At 44.0% G+C, this 14,424-nt stretch overlaps 1 protein-coding gene across 2 annotated transcripts in view; it reads right to left on the bottom strand.

Annotated features, from left to right (window-relative positions):
- Carpa (Carbonic anhydrase-related protein A) overlaps positions 1 to 14,424 on the bottom strand; it is a 233,638-nt gene that overhangs the window by 59,397 nt on the left and 159,817 nt on the right. The gene's annotated exons all lie outside the window — the stretch shown is intronic.

Genomic DNA, 14,424 nt, shown 5'->3' with positions numbered 1-14,424 from the left:
AAGTTCAGCCGAGAGGGTGGGATCATCCCCCCGGAGGAAGTCGTTTTCGGGGCGAACAATCGTCATCACGGATTCTGGCGGCTGGTTCCCGCAGGAGCCGGGAGAATTCGCCGAGGATCCTCGCTGAAGGTATGGGTTAGGTCCGCGAGCGGGTACGAGCGGGTAGCAGAGATCCGCCGCGCCGTCTCGCAGCAAATTTTCCTCGCGAAGTTCATCGGCGCGGCGGTGATTAATGCGACTGGCAAGTTTCTTTTCGGGGACTGCCGGTTCCCGTGGAACTTTCGGCCCGATCAAAGGAAAGTTTCGCGCGATCGACGCGACCGGAAGCTTCTCTTCTTCGCCGCCCCGTCGGCCGGGGGAAAGAGATTCCCCGCTTTGCTAACTCGCAATTGGGTTCCCCGGCCCGAAAAGAATCGAATGTGACGTCGGGATTGTTTGTCTCCGCCCGTGGAATCAAGGGATTTGAACGTCGCGAACGTCGTGGGGGCGGGGGGAGGGGGGCAGCCCAACGGCAAATGTTTATCGACGTAGACTACTTCCGTTGCCGAACGAACAGCAAATATTGTAGATCCGCGCTCTGCGGATTGTCGAGTTATGTGTAATGCATTAGGTGCCCGCCCGTAAAGAGCCTGACGAGAGCCACTTAAGTCGAAAGAGAGCCGATTGCTTTCGAGCGGTGTGTGCTTAATCGATCCTGATCGTGATTGCGTAATGACGTACGCTCGATCGTGTGTGCTCGACTGAAATACTCCTTCGAGCGGTCGAGCCTCGACTGTCTTCTTCCGAACCAAGCTATTCCCGTAGCGCGCTGAACGTAAGACCATTTGTTTCGCTTTTTTCTAGCAAAAGTGTACAATGTATACATTTGTTTTTTAATTTTTGAATATGCTACTACCACATCTTTGGAAGTAGAAAATATTTTACTGTGCTGCCAAAATTGATGTGTCACAGAACTGACGATACGTCGGAGTTTTAAACACGTTTTTTCAGATTTATGAAAACTCAAAGGACGTAGGACAAATTTTTTTACGTAATAATTCCAATAACTTGGACATGGCTTATCGATATTTTTAAATTCTTCTACTCTTGTCACACGGGTCCATACGAGTCGTCGAGTTCGAGGGAAATTCCCATTTCTTATTTTGCTTCTAATTCGAACGATGACGAAAGGTCCACTGAATATACTTGCGAAGTGGAATTGTCTTTTAATGTCTTCACGAGGTAGCTGGAACCTGGTAGCGTCCAGGAAACAGTAGAAATAGTAATAAGGCGACTGCGGAGGAAGTTTCAAACGAAATTTTCGAAAGACTGGTACTTTTTCTTAGAGTTGGCCGGAGTTCGCAAATAGAAATTGTAATAATAGTAAGTTTGCTATGGATGGTCGTGGAAACTCAAATTTTCGGGAATAATGTTTCCTTGGGGTTAGCGAACGTGGTGTCAGAATAGGAATTATGATGATAATTGTAAGTAAATATTCATGAGTTTTGGGGAACTTTGAAAACTGGAATTGGTTGATGGATTATGAGGACGCACTAAAGATTGTAATAACAGTGATAATTATGTTTGAAAACATCTCGTTAATGTATTCCATATCCTATTCACTATTTTGTTCCATTTATTATGGAACTGTACGTCAAACTATTACATACATGCGTTAATTGAACAAGTGAGTTTCCACGTGGAGATTATCTACTGACAAGGGAAATAGTGAGTGCATGTTTAAATTGTATTTAAGGGTCAAATGTAATCATAATTACTGTGGAATTGCCATTGTAAACCAATTAAAGTAGACGAACTTTCGTATAGTTGTAGAATAACTCGTTGAAACGCGAGTCTGGAACTCAGTAGAATAGAACTGTAGTTGGTCAGACACAGACCACATAGAACAACTTCTAGCTTGTTAGTTAGCTATGCGATTTGTGTTCGTTACTTTATAAAATAATTGTAATCCATATCATTGAAGGAATCAATTTCTTACTGATTCAGCTTTGGAGCAGCAGTTAGATAGTTGTAAAATATTTACCGGGTTTTTCACTTCTAAAAGATTAGTCTCTTAATCTTGAAGCACTGGTTAATTATTCATAAAATAATTTCGAAATTTTGACTCCTTTAATCTCGGAGAACTAGTTAAATATTAGTCGTGATTCCCAAGAAAACTATTATATGAATTTCATTGGCATAATTACTATAAAAAAATGTATATCTACTTAATTAGAAGCTAAAGTAACGCTTTGGTCGTTCAGCGCAGGTATTATTGCGCGAGGGGCGGTAGCAACAAACTCGCCAGATTAAAAGTCAGTGATCTATGTCATCGACCGTGGAAACAACCGTCGTTATCACTGTCGACCAAAGGCGCAAGAGTAGAAACGGCGGAACAGGCAAAATGCGAGGAGACAAGTTAGCAGCATCAAGGTTTTGTCCTTTGTCCTGCGGCCCCCGGTTACATGCGCGTATAAACCAGGCAAGATTAATAGTTACATTACCGGGATACGTCAGGCTAGATCCATTTGGCCTCGCATCGCGATGCTTCCTTAGAAATTAATATTCAAAACAGCGCATTAATTCCGCGGACACGCGAGACTTGACTCATTAATAATCCACGGATAATTTGCCACTCTGGGGCGAATATAGTCGCCAGGAACGAAGAATTGCTCGTTGCAATTACGCGACCAGTTTCTGTCAAACACCTCCGCTTAATTTCTTAATAATCTATTCACACGATTAAATTAGTTGTTAATTACTTGAGGACAATATATGTGATACATCCAATATGATATTATACCTCCTCAAATATTATTAACTTGTTCACACGAATAATAATTCGCCAAAATGTATTACATATAGAATACATACGCAATGCTGCACAATTGACAGGATGAGCATGCACACGTAGAACGAAATTTAATATCAGGGTTAAATAACATTGGCAGGTTGAGAATATACTCAAGTTAAACTGTTAATATCATAGCTTAGTCATATTATAATCATGCACAATATTCACAATGAATGATCAATATTGTAATCATAGTCAATCCTGTTTTCAAAAGATACTATTTTGTAACATGACATTTGTTTCTACATAATTATCTCCGAATTCGTTCACGTGGAACGCAGCTCTGGAAAGCAACAGAGCTCCGATTGCTAATCTCAATTTTCTTAAAAGTCGTATCCAGAGTTTCTTTCCCGTCTGACCATACGCCGGTACACTCTACTTCACGTTCGTCCAACCGTGTACAATTCCATTCTACTCGCTCACGTGGAACACACGGCCGCGGCTGATCCTTCTTACGTCTGACAATACGCAGCCCTGTTCTACTAAATGTTTATCCAAGCTTACGCAGACCTTCCGTGCCCGCTGCAACTCGTTTGAATTTAAATTTCCCATTACGCTAAATATTTACTAAACAATCCACGGGAAACTTCGTACCGTAGGAAATATTATCTGTGCTTCTCGGGCGCGCATAGATCCGAGTAAAAATTCTATGCGTTGATAAATTTACTGCAGAATCAACGGTAAACGCACTCGAAATTTGTAATCTCTTGCAGACGAACTTCAAAGTCTTCTTTACAAACCAGTTGCATTTCGATATCTCCAATGCTTCTTCTATTTTTTTTTTCTATTAAAAATATCTATTTCCGTCTACTTCTCCTTTAACAATTTCGCACGATCGCGCATGAAAGTCAGAGTTATAATTTTGTCTACGTAATTCATTGTGTCGTATGAAAGTCTGTGGCATCGAGAAACCTCGGCTACAAATTCTCTCGGTAATAGAAACAGAAACAAGCAACGTGACGAGTCACGGTCCAACGATAGTCCTCGGGCGTTCTTTGCCCATCGAGGTAATCGAAGCCGTGCGTTTCGATAAACCCGGAGCTGGAGAAACCGTCGGTGCTGGTGAAACTGTTGCGTATAAATCGTCGTAACCGCCGCATAAACAGGAACGCTTGTTAGTTAGCGAACGTTTCCTATTGTTCCGTGGATTGAAACCGGTTGCAAGGAGCACGGCCGTATTCGAACACGACCACCGGAACCGGCCGAATAAAATATTAATCATCAAACAATGCTGCGCGCGCAGGCTCGCTTAGGGGCAGTATTAGTTGCTCGGTCTGTTGATGATCGTGCACGGTGATTATGTAATCGAACGGTGATTATGTTCCCGTGCCTGTAAACTTACGCCAGTTGTATCCCGATCGGCGGATGTATCCGAGCTCTCGCAATTTTCCGTTTATTCATTCTTCGTGGAAAAAGGGCTTAACCGAGTTAACTTCAAATACGACGAATATAGTCGTGCAGTAAAATTTACTTATTTTTGCTTAGTCGCTTCGGAATATTGGCGAAAGCTAAAATACATTTACAAATGTCTAGTCTTTCATAGAAAAATTCGCAAGTATCGCGTGATTTTCGCGTCGGCAGCAGCGAGTCCGTTAATCGTTCTCTTTTCAGTCGTCGTGGGGTTGGGAAAAAGTTCACGCGAGGCCCGAGGGACAGGGGGCGGGAGATTCCTTCGCAATTTCGAGGGGCACACCCGTTTCATCTTTATGCAGAGTGTTTCGAGGCGGGCTGCGGCCGGGCGAAAAGAAACGCGCGCATAGTTCGAATTTGTCGGGACAGGACACAAAGTGCCTTCCGCGGAAATGCCCGTGAAAAGGTTTAAACGCGCACCCGGGGGATCGTTTGCGCTGCCTCTCGTCCCGCGTTCTTTCGTTCAACCCCCTTCCGGCAACCCCTTCTTCGTCCGCCCCACACCTCGCCCTTATCCGGCCGGGTTCTTCTCTCTTCTCGCGCGGCCCCGAGTCAATCTTTCCGGTGGCGCAAGTAGCCGCGTTCTCACGAGGCGAGCTCATCGGATGCATTCCGCCGCTTTCAAACGGGACCCTTCATTGTACAGGTCTACCTCCCGGCAAACCGCCCTCCCGGTTCTCAGCCCTTCGGAACAGCCAAAGGGAACAACCTCGAGCGTTCTCCGACGAGAACTCACGCCGGTTAGCCACCGTCACACGCGTTCCTTCAGACAGTCGGCCGCTCCCGGATTAGGGCCCGTTTACAATGGATGCGCTTTCTGCCAGCGTTCTGATCGCTATGTCCGAGCCGCTGATCGGATCAATGGAACTTGGCTATAATCACGGCGGATTGTTGCTTTGCCGAGCTGGACGTGGATGGAACGCGTGCACGCGTTTGGTAAAACTTCTGCTGTTGAGCAGCTTTTGAGAATACACGGAAAAATCATCGCGATACTTTGCATGTTGCGACTTATGACTGGACAGGTAAAAGGGACGACACAACGTAGCGTGTGTGTGTGTGTGGCGTCCTTTAAGCCGTGTTCTTTTGGAATTGTTTTCTCAATGTTTCGCAAGCATTGCAGCTTATAGATGCATTAGGGGTTGGAGGACATATTGATACCGCTTGGAAAATATCTCTGAAAGGACGCGGCTTATATCCGAAAGCCTCAACAGTGAAAACTATATGATGTTGTGTCGTGAAAGCTTCAAATTTTTGGTTTGGTAAAACTGTTCCAGTGAAACACCTCGTGGGGCTATTAATTAATTTATTGGTTACTTCGTCGTTAGTTCGTCAGGAAGAACATTCACTGTGACCACAGCTTCAGGTGAGCTTCGGGTGTCGACGATGTGTCGAACCGTTCCGGGCGTTCTGCTGACACGTACAGGTGCGAAATCATGCTCCCTCGGAACGCGAGTCTCGATCGTGAAATTACAGTCCGATGTCCACGACTCGCCGCGCGAATCTCGAGCGATCGGCGGCGGTATGGGGTGCGGAACCTCTGCGAAACCTCTGCGGGGAGGGTGCGGGGGTTGCAGGAAGCCCCGAAGACGTACGTTCGACTCCGGGGGTCGGTGGCGCGGTTCGTTCTATTGTTTAATTTAAGTGCCAAAGTTTAAACCGGGTTAAACGTCGTATAAATTCACGAGCCACCCCCGATTCCGCACGGTTTTGCCGGCGCGGCGGGGCAGCGGGGCCGCGGGGGAGTGCGGAATGGACCGAACGGCGCTGTTTAAGCAGCGCGGGAACCAGATGTGACGTCACTGCGGTTTCCGGACCGCGGTCACGGCTCTGACGACGGTCCGCTGGCTTTTTCTGCCCGCGATCTTGCCCGCGGCTTACTTTTGCCGACGACTACGGAATTCGCACGGTCCGAATCGGCGGACAATCGACCGATCGGAATTGGATTCTTTTTTACCCGCCTCACACGCCCCTCTCCCCCTCCCCAGACACCCACGACGTTTAAGCTGACGATCCTCTTTGTACGACTGACCTCGCTCTCCTTCCCTGGGATTCCCAAGTCTGTTACATACCGAACCCGACGATATTAGGGATCTGTTTCGTGGGGTTTTCGAAATTATTTCCCCTCTCGGTGCCGCGGGAATTTTATGTTTGCCAAGGTTTGCGTCACGTGGGAGACATACAATACTTGTGTATGGTTCATTGATACATAGCATGGTAGGCAGTGGTTAGCAGAATAGTATACTTTACGTCAATTTATTCGAAGTAAAGTTAAACTTCACTTTGAGGGACCGATCATTTTCAACTTTTTTATATATGTTCCTATAGATTTTTACGAGGAAATGCCAAAAATGTTATTTAATTGATTTGCGAGACACGTATAGACTGTGGATTTGCATGCATTTCTAACAAAAATGAGCCGATCAAATGCAAAACGGTGAAAACATGTGGAGAATTTAAAAGACTGTTGTGTCATTTTCAACTCAATAAAATGATCGAAAAGCCTACGTAGCTCTTCTAACTCGCAATTAATTTGAACAACTTTTATTTTGCATGAAGATCCGTAGTCCAGTCGTATACGACTAGCGTCGCGGTTAATGTGTTAATAATAGTACGAACAGTAATAAAATTCCACGAAACTCCGTCGAATCAGTTTCAACATTTTCTCTGAACATCAAGTCGGTTCCTCTTCATCAAACTGAAGCCCGCATGGTAATTACAAGGCGATCGAATCGATTAACAAAAATGTAATCTGCATACGGCGCGAGCGTTGAATCCGCGGGCCATTATTTATCGCTAAAAAATTCACGCGGAAAGCTCGGCGCAAAGTTCCCCGGCTAATAAATCACCAGGGCAGGACCTTGCTCTTTATTCATCCGAGACGTTTCAAAAACTTTCTCTCTCTCGCAGATGTCCCAGAAAGCTCGCGCCGTTTGAAACCGTCTGTGTATGTGTGTGTGTGTGCGTTTGCGCGTCTGTTCTCTGAGAGTATCCGTGAGTTGCCGTCTTCGAGAATCCCTAACAAGTGGTTTTATTGCAACAAACTCGAGCCGGCAACGAGAAGAAACAAAAGTCCCCTCTTTCGGATGTATCATGGAATGGAGAGCGGAAACTGGGTGGCAAGAGAGGAGAGACAGAGAGAGAGGGGGGGGGGGGGGAGAGAGAGGAGTATTCTTAACCGCGAATGACGGAGTGGTAGGCAGAAATGAAAGAGTCGGGACGAGGGGTAGCAAAGAAAAGGGCGGAAATGTAAACGAGCCTCGCGAAGCCGCGGCTCAGCCTCGGCGACGAGTGTTTGCACGAAAGCTACTTTCGCGGCCCCGGGTATTATTTGATAAACTCGAAAAATGACACGGTTCCGCCTCGTTTCGAGCGCCGACAGCCGACGCCTAACTTTCGAAACGTGACAATCGAGTCGGCCGCGAAAACGGAGCCGGGATTGTTTAATCGCTCGAGTGTGCGACCCTTTGTGCCGACATTATTTCATCGAGCGGCCCGCTTCCCTTTACAATCTCCGCTTCTTCCGCGTTTCCTCCGATGGAACCCACACGAATGAATCGAATTACACGGAAATTATGCGATCGTGCGGATGCACCGAATTAATTTTTAAAATTAGCCCCCTTAACACATTATTTACCGGCGATTATTTCATAGCTTTTGAAAGCCTATGGTCCATGGTTGAGGATTTTTTTAAATAAATCCTTCTACAGCATCAGAAACTTCTATCATCAACCAGCAACTCACCCTCAATAGCGTAATATAATAATTTCGTTTGGAATTATTGTGTAAAAGCCGATTAATAAGCTTCCGGTAGATAAAGTGTTAACATACCTTTACCTCCATGCCTCCTTTACCTTTATTTACTTTCTTTACTTTACTTTATTCTCTCTTTACACGCGATGAAAAAACATGTAAATACCTTTGCGGAGCTATGAACAAAAGCTGTGAAATTTATTTTACCTGCAGTGTCTCTACTATCAGTCATTGTACACACCAGCTCATAGCCAGAACTCTAGACTGCGGATTTTCATGCGAAATCAAAATTACTGTTCCAAATTACACTCATCCTTATCATTAGTCTGTACATTTTATGCATTTATTACAGAAATGAACTGGTACAATTTGAAATAGTAGATCGATTAAAAGAATTTAAAAATACCAATACATTACATTCAATTTATTAAAACTATTAAAGAAAGAAAGAATCTCCTCCCGGTATCTTGCAATTGATGCAGATAATTTTGATTTTGCATAAAAATCCGCATAAACCACATCCTACTCTCATTGATTATAGTAAAGTAGTCATTGTCTCAATTTTACTTGTCTTTCGTTACTTATTTACAAGTATTTACAATTGGATGCAGTACAATAAATAATAATTACTTTATGCTCTTGGCCAGTGACCGTACTAAAAGGGTCTTTAACAATCTCGCTAAATTGCAAAGTAAAGAATCAGCAAACGGTCGTTGCGAGTCCGATTGATCGTTGAATACAATTTCGAAAAAGCTCGTCGGGGACTCGACACCGGCGAGAAAGCGCAGCGTTCGAAACAACAATCTCGCGAAGCTTCCCGTTCCGGCGGGCGTTCCTTTTTATTTTTTTTTTTTCTTCGCCACTAGCCGTTCAAAGAAACTTTCGCGGAAACGTGGCCGAGCGTTTCGCCGTGGCAAGCACGCGGAACGGCCGGGGCTCTTTTGCGAGTCCGGCGACGCCGGGGCACGTGCGCTTTGTGTCCGGTTTTCGCAAAAGACGCGCGAAACGCCGGCCTCAAAGGCGGAAAGCGTCGTTTGTTGCTTTGGGACGCGAGAACGCGGATCCTGAAACGATAGAACCGGATCACGTGTACCTCGCACCTGTTCAACTCTGATCGCCGACACGTGAACGGAAGTCGCGATCGCCGGTGGCCATCGGTCACCGGCAAGTTTACCTGAATGCCCGTGCACCAGATTATGGTTTTGTGCCGGGTTCGTTGCGTTCCGAACGCGATATCGGCTTCTAGTCACGTGGACATTACGTTCTTATTAACCCCTCGCCTTAAAACGGCGTCTTGGAAACGTCGTGGATTTTTGGAAGTAAAAGAAAAATTGTCCGCATTAATTGTAAGGTGTGGGACGTACGTGACGTTTGTTTCTCCCTTTTTTCTATAATTTTGTAAAGTTGGAAAGAATGCAAGAGTATTTTTCAGTTCTTCGAGTGGTTTTACTGTGTTTCGCATTTGGTCTACTAATTTTTGTCATCACGAAATAAATGAATTAAATAACATTTTTGGCATTTTCTCGTCAAAATCTATAGATATATATAAAAAAAGGCGAAGATTTTTGGTCCCCCGAAGTGAAGTTTAACCCTACTTCGAGTCTATTGGTTATTTCTAATTTTCCAGCATAAACAGTAGATAATAAAAGTTATTTTACTTTCCATTGATGAGTATTTATAGCGCCGTACAAAATGACATAGTGTGTTTTAATTGGAAGCCTTGGCAGCAGATAAGGCAAGACGCAAATTAGCAGACTGTGGATCTTTGTGCAAAATAAATTTGAACATTGTTGAAATAAATATGCGTAGTCCATTTGCTTCTTGTTTCAACGGAATGATGCTGCAACACGGCGTTGAAATGGCGTTTAATCCGGTAGCTGGGAAAGACGAGTTAATACGTCATTTGTACAGCTTCGCGGCAGCGTCAAAAGTCGGTAAAAACGTATGAAACAGTTGCCGCAAATTGATCCTGGTTATATTTAATCAGACAATTTCATTGGAGACCGGATTTTACGAAATGGATGAAATTCTCGGGGCTTCCTGTCCACGGTAATGGTGTATCAATCCGACGATAATATCGAAATCATAATTAAAAGTGGAGTCGTCGCGCTCATGAAGCGTTTGATACGCGGGGGATATTTTATTACCTTACCATTAAATACCATCCAATTTTCAATATATTCGCTTTTAGAGGGAGAGATTCGATGAATTTCAACGTTATATCCGCCGGTTTTTGTAAATTGTAATCTCATATTCTCCGGTATTTACGCCAGCGAGATGCACAAAACGCTCGGACGTTGTAAATATTTTATTGACACGCGCCTTTCACGGGTTTTCTGTCTATCAGCTTTATCATTCGCGTAATATATTTTTCAAATTCTCTTCATCTTCCGCGAGCGAATTACAATGGGAACTAAAATATTGTCCGTTGCTTTTTCCCGCGTAATATCTCCGAGAATTCAACCCCTTGACGAAGGTAATAAACCTCCCAGTTTTTATTTAATATCGTCGTAAAATTGCAAATATTTCTGCAAAGTTTTTTGTATCTTCGTAGAAAAATTTCACGAAACAAGAATTTAATATTAGCAACCATGTGATTTAATAAAACGACCATAAGGTACGTTATAAATAAAATATATTCATCCCCTCTATTATAGGACGCAGTAAATTTTTAAATAATGAACATTTTAACGTATACATGTTTCTGCTAGCCAGCAATGTACAATTTACAATAAAGTAAAAACATGTTCATCCCCCTTATTAACGATTTCCATGGGATCAAAATACAATAAAGGATGCAATAAAATTGTAAATAGTGGACACTCTTTGCTCTTCTACATTTTGTACATTTTTACCAGTCGAAAAATGTTCGAATAAAATTAAATCACGCTCACCCCCTCTGTTAGTGGTTTGAATGAACTAAAAATAAAATGAAACAAGGATCTAATAAATCTTGAAACATCAGATATTTTCATGTCGTATATATTGAAGACTCCTGCAAGGCAAAGGTGTGTAAAAGTTCTAAGAGCGGAAACAATTGCGAATACTTTCTCTTCGGAACAAGATCGATGTTAGACATAATGTATTCTTCCTCCGCGACGCAATTAGGGCTGCGTTCATGAAACGACATTATTCGGAACGTACTATCAGGAGGAGGAGATGAAGCACACACACACACGCGCGCGCGCGCGTGTTCTTATCGCGTACTCGCGTGACATAACGCGGCGCCACGAGAATTTTACGTTTGTTCGAGAGCCGCGGACGCGAAAGTGCAGCTACGGAAATTGTTTTATGTAAATCGCTCGAGTGCCGTGTGTTCTTGCCGGAATGGCCGCCGATACGTTTCGACGCGAGCCCAGGGATATTCAGAGACAACTAACCTATAGGATTATCCGGCTGGCTCGCTCGCACAAGGAACTTCTTTAAATTGCCGGAAACGCACGGCCCGCCATTCCATTAAACCGATGCGCGGTTTTTTCCACCATCGAAACAATCTCATTCTATTTCGTGCTAATAACGCTGCTTCGTCGCTTCCCGGCAAAAACTGAATCTAGGTTTCAATTTGTTCGCACAGAAGCACACAGAAATTTAAACTCGTACAGGGTGTTCTGTTACGGATGCGAGAAAATTTACGGGGTGGTTCTCGACGACAATGTAAGACGAAAATGAGTAATAAAAAAATTGCGATTTCGGCTTCCTTTTTTGTAGTAATTAACGATTAGAGATCCGCCTGAATCGTGACAACCCGACCAACAGAGATCTCTCACTTGACACAAGACTGTTGGTCGGGTGATTTTAGGCGGATTTTTAATTTTTAATAAATAAGTTATGTAACTTCATTCTCGTCTTATATCGTCACGTAGATTCACCCCTTAAATTTTCTCCCACCTGTAGTCGAACACCCTGTATATTTAGCGTTTACGAATAATGTACTATGGAATTAAATGAAAAGTCCGAAAGAATTCGAGATTGTCTTCAGACAAAACCCGGTTACCGTGTAGCGTGCTAACAAGCGCTACCAAATTGTTAATGCTGTTTCCAGCTCGCGAGACACAGGAGCGGCTCGGCGAGTCGATGGCTGTCGTTCGACGGATTAATCAATCCCGTATGAAAGAAAAACACGGCGAACGGTAGACTAAATATTTGCAGACCGGCTGCTTTCGCCGAGCCTTCGGAGAATTATCATTTCAGTCTCGGCGATCGTTCTTGAACCTTCAAACAAATTGCCCGGCCGTCTGAAGGCAGACGGAACTAAACCGTTCCAAGGATCCCGGCAAATACACCGGCCGAGTGCCTGAAAAGTGGAATTCCAATCTTCTTCGATGAATATTCACCGTTCTACAGGGGGGTGGGGGCGAGGTGCGCAGGTGGGGGTTGAGGAAACGCGAGAGCGCACATCTCATAGACGCGCGAGTCAACAATATTAAAATTCGCCCCGGATAAAACTGCCGCCGTTAGACTTAACTGCTATTAATTATCCTTCGACGATTAATCAAGCGCCATGGAGACGTGCTATCGGGGACGGGAGGGGTGGACATTACTGTTTGCGATGTCGCATCGACGAGATTTACAATATTTACGCGCGCGCGGCGCGGTGCGGCGCGTCGACGCGCATCAATTTCTCGCCCGGGGAAAATGGCGACGCGTAAATCGGCGAGCCCCGCGTTAATTTCCACGCAACGCGGCTCGATAAAACGCCGAACGAAAACCGGACGCTGCCGATGAGAACTGGAGCCCGGTCCGACCGGGAAATCGATCCCCGGCGGTCCCGTTTGTTAACGCCGGGCTACGAATTGAAATCAATGATCCATCTTTTTTCCATTACTTTCTGTGCTCGCCGGCCGCGACGCGACGTTCATTATTGCACGCGCGGGACGCGTGCTAATTGCTGCCGCGCCGATGCTCATCGCGTGCCTGTTCGAGGGCCCGCGTGAACGAATTTTTTTTTGCGAAATCATTGCGCTGCACGGAATCGATTCTTTTTCGCGAAATTTTAGAGGCATCTTTGTTTCATTTGCCTCTTAGTGGACTGCGGATTTTTATCGAACATTAATCTCTTTTCTGAATAATTTCAATGAGTTGGAAATAATACAACAATACTTTTAAATATTACACTTTAAGTTTCTTTACTGTTTTGCATTCGGTCTACTCACGTTTCTCGTGAATACAAGTTGTTGAGTCTTGAAGTTCTGACGAGGATTGTCTCTAAATGTGGTTCCTCGTGTAAGTAATTAATTAATAAGATTGTTGAATGTAAGTGTTCATATCACCGCGAATTTTTTTTTTAATTCCGATGGAATTTTGAATTTCTTTCTTACACAGTTTAATGTTGGACAATCCCGAAGAAGATGATGTCTTGTTAGGATCGCATTGCACTGATTGATTTGGTCACTTGGAATCAATTATTACGAACAGACAGCGGATTTTGTACATTTGTGACAAAAATGAGTAAACGTAATATAAATTAGTGATAACATTAGAAGAATTTAAAAATACTATTATATAATCTCCAATTTATTAAACATATTAACAAAGAAAATAAATTTCCCTCCAGTTTGTCGCAATTCAGGTAGAAAATTTGTATTTTGCATAAAAATCAGTTGTCTAACCATGAGGCAGTTTAGCATGACCAATCCCCAGATGAGTAAGAAGTGTGACAATATAAAGATCGCCCATTGCAAGAGTCTAATATTTTATTCTTCTTTATGAACATTCAAGAACCGCATTTTTGGAACTACCGTTAATCGAAGCGCACTTTCTCAAAGGGTGAATTTTTGTATAAACCTGAACGTACAACTGTAAGCTCTTGATTGACTGTGTAACTATCTAGTCGTAGAATGACAAAGAGCAAGACCGATCTTGATTGATCAACGCGCAAATAAAACAGCTTGGAGTCGAAATCTTTACGAGCGACTCGTTCGACGGGAAATAACTCGAATCAAAGGGGTGGCAATAGAGAAAGATAGATAGAAAGAGAGAGAGAGAGAAATAGGGGAACGAAGCCGGAGAATTCGTGGAAAAGTATCGTCACTTTCGACGTCGCGGGAGCCGGGACGTTAAAGTGGAAATTAACATTTTTCGGATGATTTATTTCGCCGGAGACTTTCTATCGGGAAAAGCGCATTCAACTCGGCAACGAGTAGCTCCGCCAAGGGTATTCCCAGAGCTGTCGCCGTCTAGTAATGGATTTCGAATTCACCGTGGACCGCTCTCCACTTTCTCTCTGTCCATTTTTCACCGGCCGAGTTCGTTAATTCGATAATAAATCCATTAATTACCAGTCTTCCTATTTAACGTTCGTCCCGCTCGCTCTCTCACCACCCTCCCCGTCCCGCCTGGTAATACCCCTAAGGCTGCAGAAACACTAATCTTCCATTAAGTAAACATTTATTCATCCCTCCTGAACCGCCCATTCGCCCCACTACAGAGAA

Source organism: Halictus rubicundus, chromosome 8, assembly GCF_050948215.1.
Source record: "Halictus rubicundus isolate RS-2024b chromosome 8, iyHalRubi1_principal, whole genome shotgun sequence".
Taxonomy (NCBI): Eukaryota; Metazoa; Arthropoda; class Insecta; order Hymenoptera; family Halictidae; genus Halictus; species Halictus rubicundus.
Note: the sequence above shows the minus strand (reverse complement) of the source record. Positions and strands in the feature narration are given on the sequence as shown.